Source organism: Anolis carolinensis, chromosome 4, assembly GCF_035594765.1.
Source record: "Anolis carolinensis isolate JA03-04 chromosome 4, rAnoCar3.1.pri, whole genome shotgun sequence".
Lineage (NCBI taxonomy): Eukaryota > Metazoa > Chordata > Lepidosauria > Squamata > Dactyloidae > Anolis > Anolis carolinensis.
The window spans coordinates 224397896-224414598 of record NC_085844.1 but is presented as its reverse complement, the minus strand read 5'-3'; positions in this window follow the sequence as shown (position 1 = coordinate 224414598).

Genomic DNA, 16703 nt, shown 5'->3' with positions numbered 1-16703 from the left:
TCCTTTGACATGTGTCAGGAGAGAATACTTCTGGTAAAAGGCCATACTGCCTGGAAAACACAACAACCCTGCGATCCCAGCCATGAAAGCCTTCGACAACACAAAGAGCTATTACATGAAAATAATTTGAGAGGATATGACAACACCATCCTTTACTCTAACCTTCTGTTAATGTTACAGACCCACACTAGATATCAGAAAGCAAGTCCAAAAAGAGGAAATGTATCAATGCTCCTAAAAAAAACCCCAACAAGATAAAGAAGAACATAGATCTGTGTAAAAGTTACACCTGCTGATTTATATCCATAGATGCAAAACAAACACTGTAATTGAATAGAAATAATTCCACTATAATAGGGAAGATTATGATTAGGTGGCTTGTAAGTCTGTCCAGGCAATAACAGCTGATGGGCAACTTCAAGGCCTCTGGTCTCCCGCCTTAATGTTTTTTCTCTTCAAATCAGATTTTGACCAGACAGTTCTTCAAAAGAGAGGCCATATTCAAACAAAGGACTGGTCACACTGAATGGTGATAGGAATGGTAAGGTTCAGCTGTTTCAGTTCTGTATGTCAGGCTGTCCAAGAGTGGAATCCTCAAACAGCTGCTTTGAAACCATTACTTTTTTAACAGAAGATTAGATTTGGTCTCTGGGTGGCCAGGCAGATTTCTCTGGTTTCTATTGCAATGCCCACTCCATGATTCTCCTGGTTGCAGCTGACTCAAGAATTCCTGGCACACTCCAACGCACTTAACTGGCTCTTCTGAAACACAGAATGCCTATAAGCAAAAAGTGATTGCCAAAAATCAGCTTGTGCCATGTGCTTCCCTATCTCCAAGCAGTAGATTAGTGGTGTTCCCAAATTCTTTGCAACAAGACATCTGGTTTGATCTAGCAAGTATGTTGCATACAATTTAGATATAGAGCTGTGACAAATGCAGCAGATACAAGATAGTTAGCGGAATCTTTCTGGCCAGTAGATCTCATGTGGATTTTTAGATACAGTTATTTGTTTCAATTAAGTCATTTCATTGAAAAAAATGAATCTGTTTGGAGCTTTTGGTTATTATCCTGTTTTAGAACAGTACACTATTATATTATTGCCCAGAATAATTGGAACAAAGTATGTATTGGTAAACAATATTGCTTTAAAATGGCATGAACAGTCAGCAGAACTCAAGGAGTTCCCTGTTAATAGGTTTCAGATTGTGGAAAAATTACTTCTTGGACTAAAAGTCCCAGAACTCCAAGCCATTACAGTGTTCTTATTTTCTTCTAAATGTTGTTAGATATTTGGAACTTTTGCAGAATCTGCAGTACAAACATCATTTAAAAATGAGATACACTATTAGTATTTATATATGAGTATGAATCAGCCTAACAGAATCTTGGGATCTGGATTTGGGGGCTTGTTGACACATTTTTGATTCATGTAATCTACAGGCATTAGAAAGAAAATACAGGCAAAGCCCAGGGGTTTTATATAGGATTTTATTTAAAGATTGGATTAGGCTACAGTTTTCCCAAGTGAGGAAAGGAAAAGAAAAGGAAGTTGTTTTAGGAAGGATTGCTAGAGTCCTTTTTAATCCTTCATGCCCAAAGAAAAGCTTTGAAACTGCTGTAGGCAAAATTCACTAAGTTTATCAAGTTGTCAGGATCAGATATTTTCAAGCAATTTGTGAGACCCCTTTTAGGTTTTAATTGATTAGACTGCATTGCTCAGGAAAAGCATTTTTGTATAAGCGCCAAAATTGACATAATGTGGGAGATTGGCAATTTGATTTCTTTATGCTTAAAACAGCTGTATAGAAGTTCCGGTTGTATTGATGCCCTACTGATGGCAGAGGAAGGGTTAATCTCCCACACCTCCAGTAACTGAATGGGAACTACCTCCCTAAAGCTGAAACCAGCCAACTTTACAATTCTATGATTCTAAGGGAGAGCAAAAAGATAAACATTCGAATTGTGTCTATGTTATTTTCTCCCAGATGCTAGTAACCACTTTTTGGAACAAGCAGAGGTAACCACACTCTTCTAGAACTGAAAACTTGAATCTCTGTTTCCCACATCACACAAAAACAAAGATAAACAGCTTTATTATACGGGGCAAATAAATGTCTTAGGATACAAAATGTCTTCACAATTTGGAGCCATGGAGAGGAAGAACTCAGCAAGTTCCTGGACCAGCTTAACAGCATCCACCCAAACATCCAATTCACCAAGGAAAAAGAAAGGGAAGGAAAACTGCCATTTCTAGATGTTCTGGTCATCCGCAAACCCAATCAACAATTGGTCCACACAGTTTACAGAAAACCTACACACACAGATAGATACCTTCATAAAAACTCCAACCATCACCCAAGTCAAAAAAGGAGCACAATCAAAGCGCTGACAGACCATGCACAAAGAATCTGTGAACCTCACCTCCTCCAAGGTGAACTAAACCACCTAAACTGGGCTCTACAGGCCAATGGATACTCCACCACAGACATCAGAAGAGCTGCAAGGCCAAGAAGAAGCCATGAGAGGAAAGACAAAGATCCACCCAGAGGAAAGGTGTTCTTACCATACATCAAGGGAACCACTGACCGCATAGACAAACTGATGAAGAAGCACAACCTGCAATCTACAGACCCACAAAGAAAATCCAACAAATGCTACGGTCAGCAAAGGACAAGAGGGATCCTCTCTCCTCTGCAGGAGTCTACCGGATACCATGCAGCTGTGGACAAGTCTACATAGGGACCACCAAACGCAGCCCCCAAACAAGAGTCAAAGAACATGAAAGGCACTGCAGACTAACTCAACCAGAGAAATCAGCCATAGCAGAGCACTTGATGAACCAGCCTGGACACAGAATATTATTTGAGAACATAGAAATGCTTGACCATTCCAACAACTATCAACTACACAGAGAAGCCACTGAAATCCACAAGCATGTGGACAACTTCAACAGAAAGGAAGAAACCATGAAAATGAACAAAATCTGGCTACCAGTATTAAAAAACTCTAAAATCAAAACAGTAGATGGGAACCAACACTCTGAGGGCAGAGGACAGCTAATGACTGAACAAAGGATGCCCCCAGGCAAGAGAAAAAAACCTTTCCAATGCTAATTAGGGTGATTAACTGAAACATTAATGCTGGCTTCCCAGTGACAAAAGACTCTTGCCACACCCTGGACTCTACACAGATATATATTCCTTCATTTCCTTACTTAGTTTATCCATACCTCACAACCTCTGAGGATGCCTGCCATAGATGTGGGCGAAACGTCAGGAGATAATACTTCTGGAACATGGCCACACAGCCCAAAAGACATACAACAACCCTGTCTTAGGATACTTCTGTCCCTGTTGAACCATGGAGCCCCACGCTGTTCATCAGACGATGTAAGGTGACTTCCAGTGGGGCTCCATGGGTGAGCTGGGGTAGAAGCATGAAAGGACACCACTGCTGCCTACACAGAATCCTCCCCATGTTCCATAAGGGATAATGGGGCTTCCAAAGGTGTCAGTCATGCAACTATTCTCACCTGGGCACTGGGATTGCCCCGATGCTATCCCAATGACACTCAGATTTTCCATGGAGGCTGACAAATCATGTGATGAGGTCAATAGTCACAGGCCAAAATCCTACAGTGTGCATAGCTCTACGCAGCTGTCAAGCTCCAGGACTACTTGGGAAGGGATGGAAATCAGATCATAAAGCAGCAGCTGGTCTAAGCTCAGTGAGGGAGAAGAGAAATAAGGGCGGACTCTCCAGTGGAATACACTTGTGTTTCCCTTCTCTGAGCAGCTCAAGGCACCTACATCTCCATGTTCTGAATCATCTCGCACTTCTTCTGATAAGAAACAGAAGTCTCTGCTGGGACTTAACAACTGCCAAGCATGGAAGGTTTTTGGGGAGAGGACAACAGTAAAAGAAAACCCCTCTATATTCTTTTAAAAAAAGGATCGATGGGCACATAAACTGCTTGTATTCACCTGCCAGTAATAGGAGATGTTGCTAACAAACCCCCCCCCCCCAAGATTACAGTAGCACTCCCCTATCCATGAGGAATATGTTTCCAAACTTCACATGGATACATGAAAAATTGGATTATAACAAACCCTATTGAAATGAAGGACCTTTGGCCCAATAATACCAGAGTCACAATGAGTACCTAGAAAATACCCAGAGAAGAAATGGATAATTGAAGTGGTGGATACCAGTCTCATTGATATGGGAGTCATAATCTATATGCCATTTGGTTATGTGTTATTAAGGACCTTGCTTTCCTGTGGTGAAAGAAGAAGGACTAGACTTCCTTCTTAGAAATACTTGGCCATTTGCTCAGAGCAATTCACTCCTAATTGCATGTGGATCAGTAGACTCTGCTCATGAAGCAAACCATTATTGCAACTTCAAAATTTCTTTCAAATATTTTTTTTTAAAAGGGAGCAAGCGAAGTGCAGGAAGATGGGTTATGAGGATATAGAGAAGTTGGAGAATGGGGCCACAGATCAATTATCCAACTGAAGAGAGGTGCTATAATACATGTGTCTGGTATTTGTCTCTGCACAACAGCCTTGGAATAGCAGCTTCATGTGCTAAAAGCAAATATATAAACTTTAAGCCTCAGTGGAAAATACTCAGAAAAAATTAAATGGTGTCACTTGTAATTGGACTTTGAAAATGATCCATGCCATGAGCTAGAGGAAAAAATAAACTTTATTTTCCACTATGTTTTGGGTGTATAATTGGAACTGTGACAACCATGAAAATAAGAGTGATTATGTAATATCCTATAAAGTAAATAAATACATGAATGACATAGTCAAAAATGACAAAAAAATCTATATGGAATACTTCCCATCCCTCAGGGACTCATTAAATATGAAAGATTTCTTCAAAAAGGCACAGAAGAATAAAAAAAAACTCTGAAATTTTCTAGCCATAGTTGTGAAGGCAATGAAAGGTTTCCCTTTGCCTCCTGCTTTTAAGTGCAGTCTTTCCTAAGCTCTGCTTTCATTCTTTCATTAAATGGGTTTACAACTTCCTAGATAGAAGGCTGAGGTAATAGAAAATGGACTATAGAAATCCCATTATGATGAAAAAGTGCTGTTGATTCAAAAGTGTACGAAACAGTGGGTCTTTAAACAAATATATTAAACGGAAATAATATGCTCAGTTTGAGGAATGCTGGACCATTGTCTCATAAGAGGAAATTGCTTACTGAATAGCAAAAAATACTGTTAGATAATGCAAAGACATGAGAAGAAATGTAATTTATTGACTGTGAGCAATGAGTTATGGAGAAAGGATCTCATTCATTTATTGGGCCATTCATTACATTATGAGTGATGTTAGAGAGACTATTAAACATCCATTTCCTAAGACAGAGGTTCTCAAAGTGTAGTGTTTGGACTTTGTTAGTCCCTATGTTGAGGCCTGTGAAGCCTCTGAGGATGAAGACAGAGATTTTCTGTTGGAGCCTCGGGTTTCTGTGGGGGGAAAGCAAAAGTGTTTTTCAAGATGATGGGAATGTTTTGGGAAGATCTGCTGTTGGGGAAACAGGCAGTAATTCTCATGAGAATCGGCCTGGGATTGACTCTGAAAGGAATGTGGGGGATAGTGCAAAACAGAGACAAATTCATTATTCTCAGAGGCTGAAAGCAAAATAAAGGAACCCAGGTGAACAAAGGGAACCCAGGTGTGAGAAAGACTGATGTCATGGGCAAGGGAGAGTATTCTTAAGGAACTGAAGTCAATGTTCGGTGGGAAGATCAACCTTGGATTTTCATGTGTTAAGTTGCCTGTCTTGGGAGCTCCAAGTTAGGAGTTCTGTTCTTGGGTCTGTATCTTATTTTTCTGTTTAAATTCCATGTCTACTGTTTGGATTAGAAAACTTTTTTCAAGTTTCAAGCCTCTCGGATTATGTGGAGCCAATATGGTACAAAGAAGTGGAGTAAAAATTGCGATATTTGAAAGCAAGTCCAAACACAGAGATGTCAGTCCTGGCAATTAGTCTCCTGGTGTCCTAAAAGGTTTATGTGTAGCAGATTTTAGAAATATGCAAATTTCTTGTCATTATCTCTCCTTGCCCTCCTTCTGCATTTATGTTTGTCCTCTTGAACCTCGTTTCCCTTTGGGGTCACTTGCCTGCCATGCTGGTGCCCACTATTTCAAATTAACTTCAACAGAGTAATTTCAAGCTCTGTTTAATTTCATAAATATGAGAACAAAGGAATGGTTGCATAGAGTTCTCATGGGAATTGATTTCCATTTGTGCTTTCATTTAGCCACCTGTGTGTCCATGACTCCATCTGTTTACAGCCCTCATCAGGTGTTTTGGGATTTTTAAATATGCACATGCACTGGAGCAGTCCACACCTGCATATTGCAACAAAGTCCCATGTTTTTCTTGAGTGCAGTGATGCAAATATGCACATTTCCTCCCCCGATCTCAGATTTTAAGCGCACCTTTTAAACTCGTGTTTTTCAGCTAATTATGCGATTCAGCACGCATTTTTGGCAAGCGTCATCTAGCCACCACCCCTTTTATTCCAGTTTCTCTTGGATTTCAGGGCCTGTGAAGAAGGACCTTTTGTTTCCTTGTATTGGGCTAGAATGTTGAACAAGGATGCAAAAATCCACCAGGTGCAAAGTCTTGTTAATCAGGTAAACTCATCTGAGTGACTTTAGGTCAATGACAACTTCTCAAGTTTGCATAGGGATGTCACGAGAATAAAAATGTTATGAGAAGACATGTTTACATGTCCTAGAGAGCCACAATTGTACTAGCCAATTCACAACATAGGAGCAGTCGATTATATAACAGGTAGCAAGTAACCTGCTTGATGTCAGCATGGAGTGATGCATTGTATATGTGTAACAGAGGAGTGGGAATCGTGTAATATCCCCAATGTTGTTGGACTACAAGTTCCAGCATTCCTCACATTTAGCTATGCATCCTGGGCTTGCTAGAAGTTGCAGATCAACAGAATGGGGTCACATGATTCTTACCCTTTGTAAGAAAAGGCACAGCTGGCACTCCTTTGTTTCAACAAATACTCCATGTTGAGCTCTCTTTCCCATTGATCAAATTTTTTATAGAGCCTCCCAGTATAGTTAAGTTTTGGCTGTGCCTCTGGGCCAGTTGGAATAGCATCTGGGAATATAAAACAGTGAAAGTGCTTTTCATTCTTGCTTTGCTCCATGAAACCTTGTATTTATATTTTGATTTTTAAATATTTATTTAAAAGTGGAGGACCCTGCTGGAGAGGAGACAGCAGATGGCCTCCCAGCCGTGTTTCAGAAGAGGAGGCCCAGATATGTGGAGCCAGCTCTCTCAGCTGCTTCCATCTATGCGTAGAGAGGGCTCTCCCCTTCTGTTTGGACCATTTATTTCACATCTGCCGTACAGCTCTGCCTTTACTAGGGGTGGTTATGATACTGCCAGTGATAGAAAGCAGCTGCCAGTAGAATCTGAGTCAGACATGCAGATATTATGTCTCCCTTTTAGGTAATAATATATGAAGATTCCAAGGGCTTGGAAATAATGTAGCAGAAGCAATGTAACTATGAGTAACAAGTTACCCATTTGACTTTCTTAGGCACTACTAATTAGTGCCTAAGAAAGTGAAATTTACTTACTTACTCTAAGAAAGTGAAATTTCAAACAAGTCTGAATAAAGTTGCTATTTTCATTGTCATAAAGCAGGGGTGTCAAACCCATTGTCACTGAGGGCCACATCAGCCTTATGGTCAAATCCATGGGCAGAGAATTCATGGATAGAGAGGGCCAACTATAATTTTCTAATGTAGTGGTCAGTGCTCTTTTAGTTTTTACCCAATTTGGGTCCCCAGATATTATTGAACAACAATTCCCATCCCTTTTGATTGGACTGGGGATAATAGGAATTGCAGTCCAACAGCACTTGTGGCTCTGAGGTTGGGGAGAGGTTAAAGGACATTCTTGAGTTAGACATCATATCCACAAGCCAGACCCCACTATCCTGACTAAACAGTACAAACTGCAGCCTTTCAGTTGTATCACAATTCCCATGAGTAGTCCAGCATCTGGGGGTGGGGTGGGGGGGGGTGGGACACATAAAATGACATGGCAGGCCAAATTTAGACCATGGGCCTTGAGTTTGACACATGTGTCACAAGGAGTACCATTTTCAGGTTGCCATCCAAGGTTACATTTTAAGTCATTTTAAGAAACATTTTGAAAGGAATTTTTTAAATGTTATGCCATTTTCTTTATGGATTTAAGTGCTTGAAAACAGAAATTTTGTAATAGCTAGTAAAAAAAAAGGAGTTGGTCTCCCATAGTAGTGAGTAGCAACAGTTTATTTTTAAAACATAAGGTCAAACCCAATTGGTAACCCCAGCTAGAGTTGACCCACTAAGGACTTTTTATACTGGCCCAAAATTCCAATTTGAACCAGAAACCACTTCTAAGTGTCAAAATGACATCCAGAAATGTCTGGTCTGTAAAGCAGGATAAAGCCAGCTAACCTGGTTTTACTCTGCATTATGCAAAGCCAATCAATTTGTCCATGCTTTGGAATGAGTGTGGACAGATGGACTGGCTCTAATCTGAATTTGTCTGTTTCTGTTGCCGCAGCAAATGGCTATGTAGATTGGGATTGCTCCTGGCCATCACCAAGCACCTTTGCTGATGTCTGTGGCCATCCAGCAAAGATCATAGGGATGGCCAAGATAAGGAAACCATCCGACCATCCAGCAGGGCCAAACTGGTTTTGGTTCAGCTGGACAATCTAGATTTTACTGCTGTGGAACAAAGATAGATAGTGTAGCTACCACTAGGGCTAGTCTGAGTAATGCTACTCCGGACCAGCCTCACATTATAGGGTACGTGTAGATATGCCTTGAGCTAATGGCATTTCTATAATGTTGACTTGTTATTCAATGCCCATCTTGCAGTGATACCTTTATTATACCAACCTTTGAAGTTCACAGGCTTTGTTATCAAACAAAGATAACAAAAAATCATGCAGCAAAAAGAAAGTGACAGCGTCAAAAGCACAAGATTGATGTTTTTGCTTTGATATACTTTTGAAAAAGAGTCGTACAAAAATAAATTCCACACACTACTGACAATGAGTTGATTGGGAACTAAGGCAGTAAAACAGAGCAACTAAAATAGTTCTCCATTACTGGCTTGTCATTTAATAATTAATTTGATGGATTAATTTGGGGAGCCAGCATGGTGTAGTGCTTTGATGGTTGAACGACAACTCTGCAAACCAGGGTTCAAATTCCTGCTCAGCCACAGAAACCTACTGGGTGACCTTGGGCAAGTCACACTGATTCAGCCTCAGAGGTAGGCAAAGGCTCTGAACAAATCTTGCCAAGAAAACTTCATGATAGGGTCACATTAGGGTTGCCATAAGTCAACCTGAAGGCATAAAATAGCATTTTGTAATTTAAACTAGCAACTGAATTTACCAAGCTATGGAAGTTACTTTCAATTACTTGAGATACTTTTTACCAAATATTTTGGAGAGTACTCACACTTTTATGTTGATCATCTATGCAGAATATATGAATATGTATATTATTTACGGAAAGTCCAATACATTGTCTGTACAATTCTTCTTAATAATAATGCTCTAAATTGGATTAGTATGATATTCTCTACATTATGTTTGGTTGTGGGGAGATTTTAAACTTGCTGAAACCATTTATTTCATTCACAGTGGAAGTGAGATACAGAGTTGATGACAGCTTAATCTTCTGGAGATGAAAAGTAAAAATACACAAATGCAAGAAATGCTTTTTTTTAAGCAGCAGCTTTGGATAAGAGACATTTGGAGCAGATAAAATGTATATTCATATGAGTAAAGATTTGCACAGATCTTTTTATGTCATTGCTTCATTGATCCAAGTAATCCAACACTACCACCTCAAGATGCTCCGTCTCTCTCACCAAATGAGATCCACTTGCAGGTTTGCCATCCATGATTATTAATTGCTACTAGATAGAGCTTGAGGATGACCCAGAAATATTTTTTCTTATAAGTGGAATTCAAAATAAAGCCAAAATGTTGCAGCATATCAAAATCACCTAAGATAAGCACTGCTACTTAAGGCCCAAACCATCTTAGATAGGTATTGTTCAAGATTCTTAGAGGATGGGGTTTCAGGAGAGCTAAAAGGAAAGGTACATATTTACACCTTTTGCTCCCTACATTGAACCTTCCCATGCTTCATGTAGCATTATGAAATTCCAATTTGGGAATATGCATTAACTTACATTGATTGTCCCACAAGGGGTACGTTTTGATCAGGGTGGGCATAATCTGGACACATGCATATCCCCTGGCTATATTGTGGCCCCCAAGGAGCAGAAATCCATTCTAGGGGGTGTGGAAGACATTCCCAGCAATTTGAGATCCCGATTCCCCAGGGATCAAAAACCATTTTTGCAATATTCTCCCCCTCCAAGAAAATTTGCCCAGAAATGCTCGGAAATGTCCACTAGAAAGTGTTGGGTGCATTTCCACCTGATTATGCAGCCCCCTGGGCTAATTTTGAGCCTAGGAGAGATTTTTTTGAAACCCAGAACATGAAAATGTCAAGGTAACCTTAAAGGCAAATAGGGGAGATATTGTTATTTTTTTTAATTTTTTTGCAGAAACAGGTCGAGCACTCCAAGGTCTCTAGTGGGCTAATACAATCCTGCTAGCCTTCCACAGTTGCCCATGCCTGCTTTAGCTAGATAGTCATATGTATTTTTCCAAACATGAAACCTTCAGAAGGATAACAAGGATATTTCAGAGTATGGGGTTAATTGCCTTTTCCACTATTTGGCCTCCAATTATACTCCTTGAGTATGAGGGTAACTTCTGAATGGAGTTCCTAACACCTTTCAAAGTAATAAAAATCCTGTTTTGTTATTACAGTGTTCCCTCCCTACTTTGCGGTTTGCTTTTCACTCCCTCACTGCTTCGTGGTTTTTTTCTGAGAGATGCGCATGCGCAAAAGGTGCCAGTTTCCCTTTGTGCATGTGCCCACCCTCTCGTCAGCATCCAGCCGGGCCTCTCTAGATGCCGATGAGAGGGATGCATGTGGCCCGGCCGGACGCTGATGAGAGGGAGGGCATATGCACAAAGGGAAACTGGCACGCACAAAAGTGAAAACCGGCAGGTGCCGGAGAGGAAGAAGTTTATTTATTTATTTATTTACAGCATTTATATTCCCCCCTTCTCACCCCGAAGGGGACTCAGGGCAGATCACATTACACATATAGGCAAACATTCAATACCTTTTAACATAGAACAAAGACAAGACAAACATAGGCTCCGAGTGGGCCTCGAACTCATGATCTCCTGGTCAGAGTGATTCATTGCAGCTGGTTACAGCTGGCTTGCTCTCCAGCCAGCGCCACAGCCCGAGCGCCACAGCCCGAGAAGTGCAGGAAAAAGGCTTGCAAAGGGGAGAAAGGCCACCTAACTACTAATACAATGTGTAAATATTGAAATAAATATAGTGCCCCTACTTTGTGGAATTTCACTTATTGGGGTCCTGGAATGCAACCCCCACGATAAGTGAGGGAACACTGTATAGGGAAGTGTTCCACTCTGGAGTAGTGGCAGAGATGCTTTGACTTTATGGATATTGTCGGTTAACAACTTCTTCATCCCCAGTTACCATGGATAAAGTCAGGGATACTAGGAGTTGAAGTCCAACAACATTTGGAGAGGTATAGATGTTCCATCCAAACCTCATATTGATATCCCATGTCATAATTTACTGTTTCTGAAGTTTCCAGGAAAAGATTTCCTCATTCATTTCTACTGCAGCCTACAGATGTTGATTAGACACTATGTCCACACAGTCATGGTCTATGGCTTGCCATGAGGAATATATAATTTTAATGAATAGTTATGGCATCTTTTAAGGAACAGCATATTGGGCATTAGCAGTTCTGTGATGCTAGACTCAATTTAGCAGCGATCAGGATAAGTGTGTGGCTAATATAACATGAGAACTGGCACCTCTTCAGTTGCTTGGCGGAAACTGTCTCCTGGCAAAGAAGACAAAACTTCTGCTCTCTTTTATCAGAATCTGAACAGAAGTGTCCCAGTCTGATGGATGGCTGCTTGTGTGTGTGTCCACATCTGTTTAAGTCATCCGTTGCTGTGCACATAGCAGTTAACCAGAAAGATTGGGGTTCCCAATACATATGCACATGCACATATACATATGCACAAGTGGTTGTCTAAACCTGCTAAATTTCCCATATCTCCTAAAAAAACCCCCTAACAATGCCTGAGAGTTGCAAAGGCAACATGTTAAAGAGATGCACAAGAGCATGACCACTTACACTAGGAACATTAGCTGTGGGCCTTCTGAGGTTTATGCCATGAACTATTGGAATCATAGAATCATAGAATAGTAGAGTTGGAAGTGACCTCATGGGCCATCCAGTCCAACCCCCTGCAAGAAGCAGAAAATTGCATTCAAAGAACCCCCGACAGATGGCCATCCAGCCTCTGCTTAAAAGCCTCCAAAGAAGGAGCCTTCATCGCAGTCCGGGGGAGAGAGTTCCACTGCCGAACAGCTCTCACAGTGAGGAAGTTCTTTCTGATGTTCAGGTGGAATCTCCTTTCCTGTAGTTTGAAATCATTGTTCTACGTCCTAGTCTCCAGGGCAGCAGAAAACAAGCTTGCTCCCTCCTCCCTATGACTTCCCCTCACATATTTATACATGGCTATCATGTCTCCCCTCAGCCTTCTCGGAGAGTAACTGTTATGCACTTCTTTTGTTACTCCCCCCAACATCTATCCTCTAGACCAGGGGTCCCCAAACTAAGGCCCGGGGGCCGGATGCGGCCCTCCAAGGTCATTTACCTGGCCCCCGCCCTCAGTTTTATAATATAATATTTTTATATCAGTTTTAATAATGTAATATATTGTATATACATATAATATTGATAATAATATTATGGTATACAATATAATACTAATAGTAATACCATATAATAATATTAATTATATGTTATATATTAAATATTATATAATAGTATAGTGGTATAGTTCAGTATAGTAATATATAATGCTAATATTGTGTTATGCTAATAATATAATATATTGTATGTACATACAGCTGCTCTGAGTCCCCTTTGGGGTGAGAAGGGCGGGATATAAATGCAGTAAATAAATGCAGTAAATAAATAATTAATTTTAGACTTAGGCTCAGTCAAAGTCTGAAATGACTTGAAGGCACACAACAACAACAATACTAATTAACTTGACTATTTCATTGGCCAGTAGCAGGCCCACACTTTCTATTGAAATCCTGATAGGTTTATGTTGGTTAAAATTGTTTTCATTTTTAAATATTGTATTGTTTTTTCATTGTTGTTGTTGTTGCACTACAAATAAGACATGTGCAGTATGCATAGGAATTTGTTTTGGTTTTTTTCAAATGATAATTCGGCCCCTCAACAGTCTGAAGAATTGTGGACCGGCCCTCTGCTTCAAAAGTTTGGGGACCCCTGCTCTAGACTGTTTTTCTATCTTATGTCCCTGTTCCCCGTGGTTTTTATTCTTATCTTTTTCTCACCCCAAGTTTTAACTGAGTGTTCATGCGGCCCGCCCTGTTATATTGCTTTTGTGATTTTGTGTTGTACTGTATATGACTATTTATTGTATTGTTTAACTGTATTATGATATGCTGTTTTTATATTTTGCTATATTGTATTGTCCTGGGCATGGCCCCATGTAAGCCGCCCCGAGTCCCCATTGGGGAGATGGTGGCGGGGTATAAATAAAGTTTTATTATTATTATTATTATTATTATTATTATTATTATTATTATTATTATTCTCTTCTGCAGGCTAAACATGCCCAGTTCTTTAAGAGACATTATATTGAAGCAGGGCTCTGACCTTCTTAAACCATCAAGCCTGCCTTCCTTGTCTAACGGTCTGATTAAAAGTGGCTAGACAACATGTAGCATTCTGAAAATGAAAAGCTCTCTGTTTATAAAATGACACCTAGGTAACTGGTAAAATGGGCAAAGGGTTAGCCCCACCTTACATCCTGATCTTTCCTATTCCATGCATGTAATTCACATGGCTGCTCTTTGAGTAAAAAAAAAGAAAAAAAAAGATGTTGACCAGGTTCCAGTCATGAATTGTCATACTAATTCCTATTTGTCCCTTAGGTTCTTGCTTTAAGCATCAGATCAGGTAAGTCAATAGATGAAAGAGCTTTCTGTGCTTATTTTGTAAATACTGATTATGAACAAATCTAGAAACTTCGGGTTTTCTTTTTTGCCACAGAATCCTGGGAATTTTAGTTTGAAAACTGGTGGGGGATACTCTTGGAGAGAGACCTAGTCTCCTGTCAGCGTTTTCTTTGGGAAAAATATGACCCTGACAGCCATGATTTCACTTACTTGCATTTCTCTAGCATGATTTTATATTATGCTTGTACCAGACATTGACCATAAAGTGGTAATGGAGGACCTGGAAATGCTAGAGAGATGTCCTCACTATACATTTTCTAGGTCCTCCAGTACAATTCTATTGTAGACTTCTGCTGGGAGTCATTAACTTCAGTAGGATTATCTACAGTTACACATTTCCAATCAATCCAGGAACAGATAATGTATTTTATTTATGAAACTACCATTAGGTGAATAGACTAATTACAGTTTGAAGTCTTGTTTCCAAATTATAGGTCCAGTTACACAGCTTCAGGAAATATCTCTCCAGCTTTACAGTTTTTCAAATAATTCATATGGTTTTATTTTTACATATGATACTTGGAAAAATCGCATTCAAATTTGCTCTACCTTGGCATTGCTTATTTTTTTAATTATTATTTGATATGGCCTCTGCATGTGGAAGCATTTCGATTTTGTTTCTGCAGATCTTTCACCATACATCTTTTGTCCATTTTCTTCCCTTGAGTTAAAATCTTATTTTGCCTATTTTTCTCAAATTGCAAGTTTCATTCTAGATGACCGAGTTTTGCATTCTCTTTTCAACTCATACTATTTTTTTTATGTCAATTTGCTTCAGCCTTCCACTTGTCCATCTTCTACAACCATGTACATCTGTTTATACTGTACATATCAGCAAAGTTGAAGATTGTCTTACGTGGAAGTATGGATTGGATGCATGTTTAGCTGCCTGAATAGGCAACCTACTATGTGTTTCTGAGCCAGATCAGTAATTCAATATATTGGTTTTTTTCCACTCTCTGTGTTATGACATCACCAAGCATCACAATGCATCTTTCTCTGATCACTCTTACCATGCTCAGTCTCTCACACACACTGTTTACATTAGTTCTGTGCATTGCTGCAGAGCCAGAAGGGGAATTGATGCCTACAGAAGAGAAAAAAAAAATCTAACAATGAGTGGAAATGGCCACAATGTTCAATACAGCAAGAAACATCTCAGTATACACAAAGATGGACCACGTAGACCGTTCGAGTGCAGAAAAAAGAAATCAGTTCATAACTTTAGACTGAATGATATATGCATTAAAATGTGTTTGAATCAAAGTCATTGGATCAAAATTAGAACATGTTAGATTCAACCCACAAATATGCTGAGCACAAATTATGACAGTATAACTAATTTAAGTCTTGATATTTGTCAGTGATACAGCCTTTTGTCTCTGGTACTACTTTCTCTGATATGTAGATTGTTTCTATGCTACATTGTTAAAACAGTTTGAGACCTCTTTAACTGCATGACTCAGTCTTCAGGAATCTTAGGATCTGGAGTTAGACATGGTGCTTATACTTATATGTTAAAGGACTCTAGTGCTGTAGTTCAGAGGAGTGAACTAGAAATCTCTAACAGAGAATGTAGTGTACTTCACCAAATTAGAACTTTCAGGATTCAATAGTATTGAAACATGGCAGTTAAATGTGAAATCAGTCTTCTATAACATTGGGGAGTATAGTGTAAACAAAATGATAAGTGTGGAGGAGAATGGAGGAATCTACTCACACCTTTTAAGAATAACTGGTTTATCAGTTTTACATGGATTTCTCTATGAAAACTGTCTAGTGTAGATAACACTTGAACTACAAGTGATGTGATTTATGCAGCATTTGTTTACTAGAGGGAATCCTGCTGCTTGAAAGGAGTCAAACTTCCACTTGTCAAGGATCCAGGAAAGCACTTGAACATACATTAGGACTGGAAAGAGATGTGAGAAAGAAAAAAAGGGACAGGAACAGAAAGGGAGATGGAATCTGAGTGCATTTCTTCTGTTTCTGCCCCTGCTGCTGTTTTAAGACACTGCTAGAAGGTATTTAGAGTAAGTACTCAAATGCTGGTGGAATCAGCATTCCTCTTTGAAAAATGTTCCTTTTCTTATTCTTCAAAATCCTAGGTTCTCATGAAAGGATTAAAGCCTTGCTGAAACTCATTTTGTGTTAGTGGGAGTAGGGAATTCACAGTAGAGCATAAGAGCCATTTTAGATGCAACTTTTATAGTACTGGCAGTTAGGAGGCACACTACAAGTACTCCTTTTTCTCCATAATGGATTTTCCAAGGTATATAGTGGTATAACCAAGGAGAATTAGAGGAGTGGAAGAGGATATTGCATAAATCCCCTGTAAAAACCAGTTAATGCACTGATGATGCCCTAATGGACAGTGCCATTAAAAAGGCCTTGTTTAAATTAGCCCTATGACATAGAGTTCCGTTTTCTCTT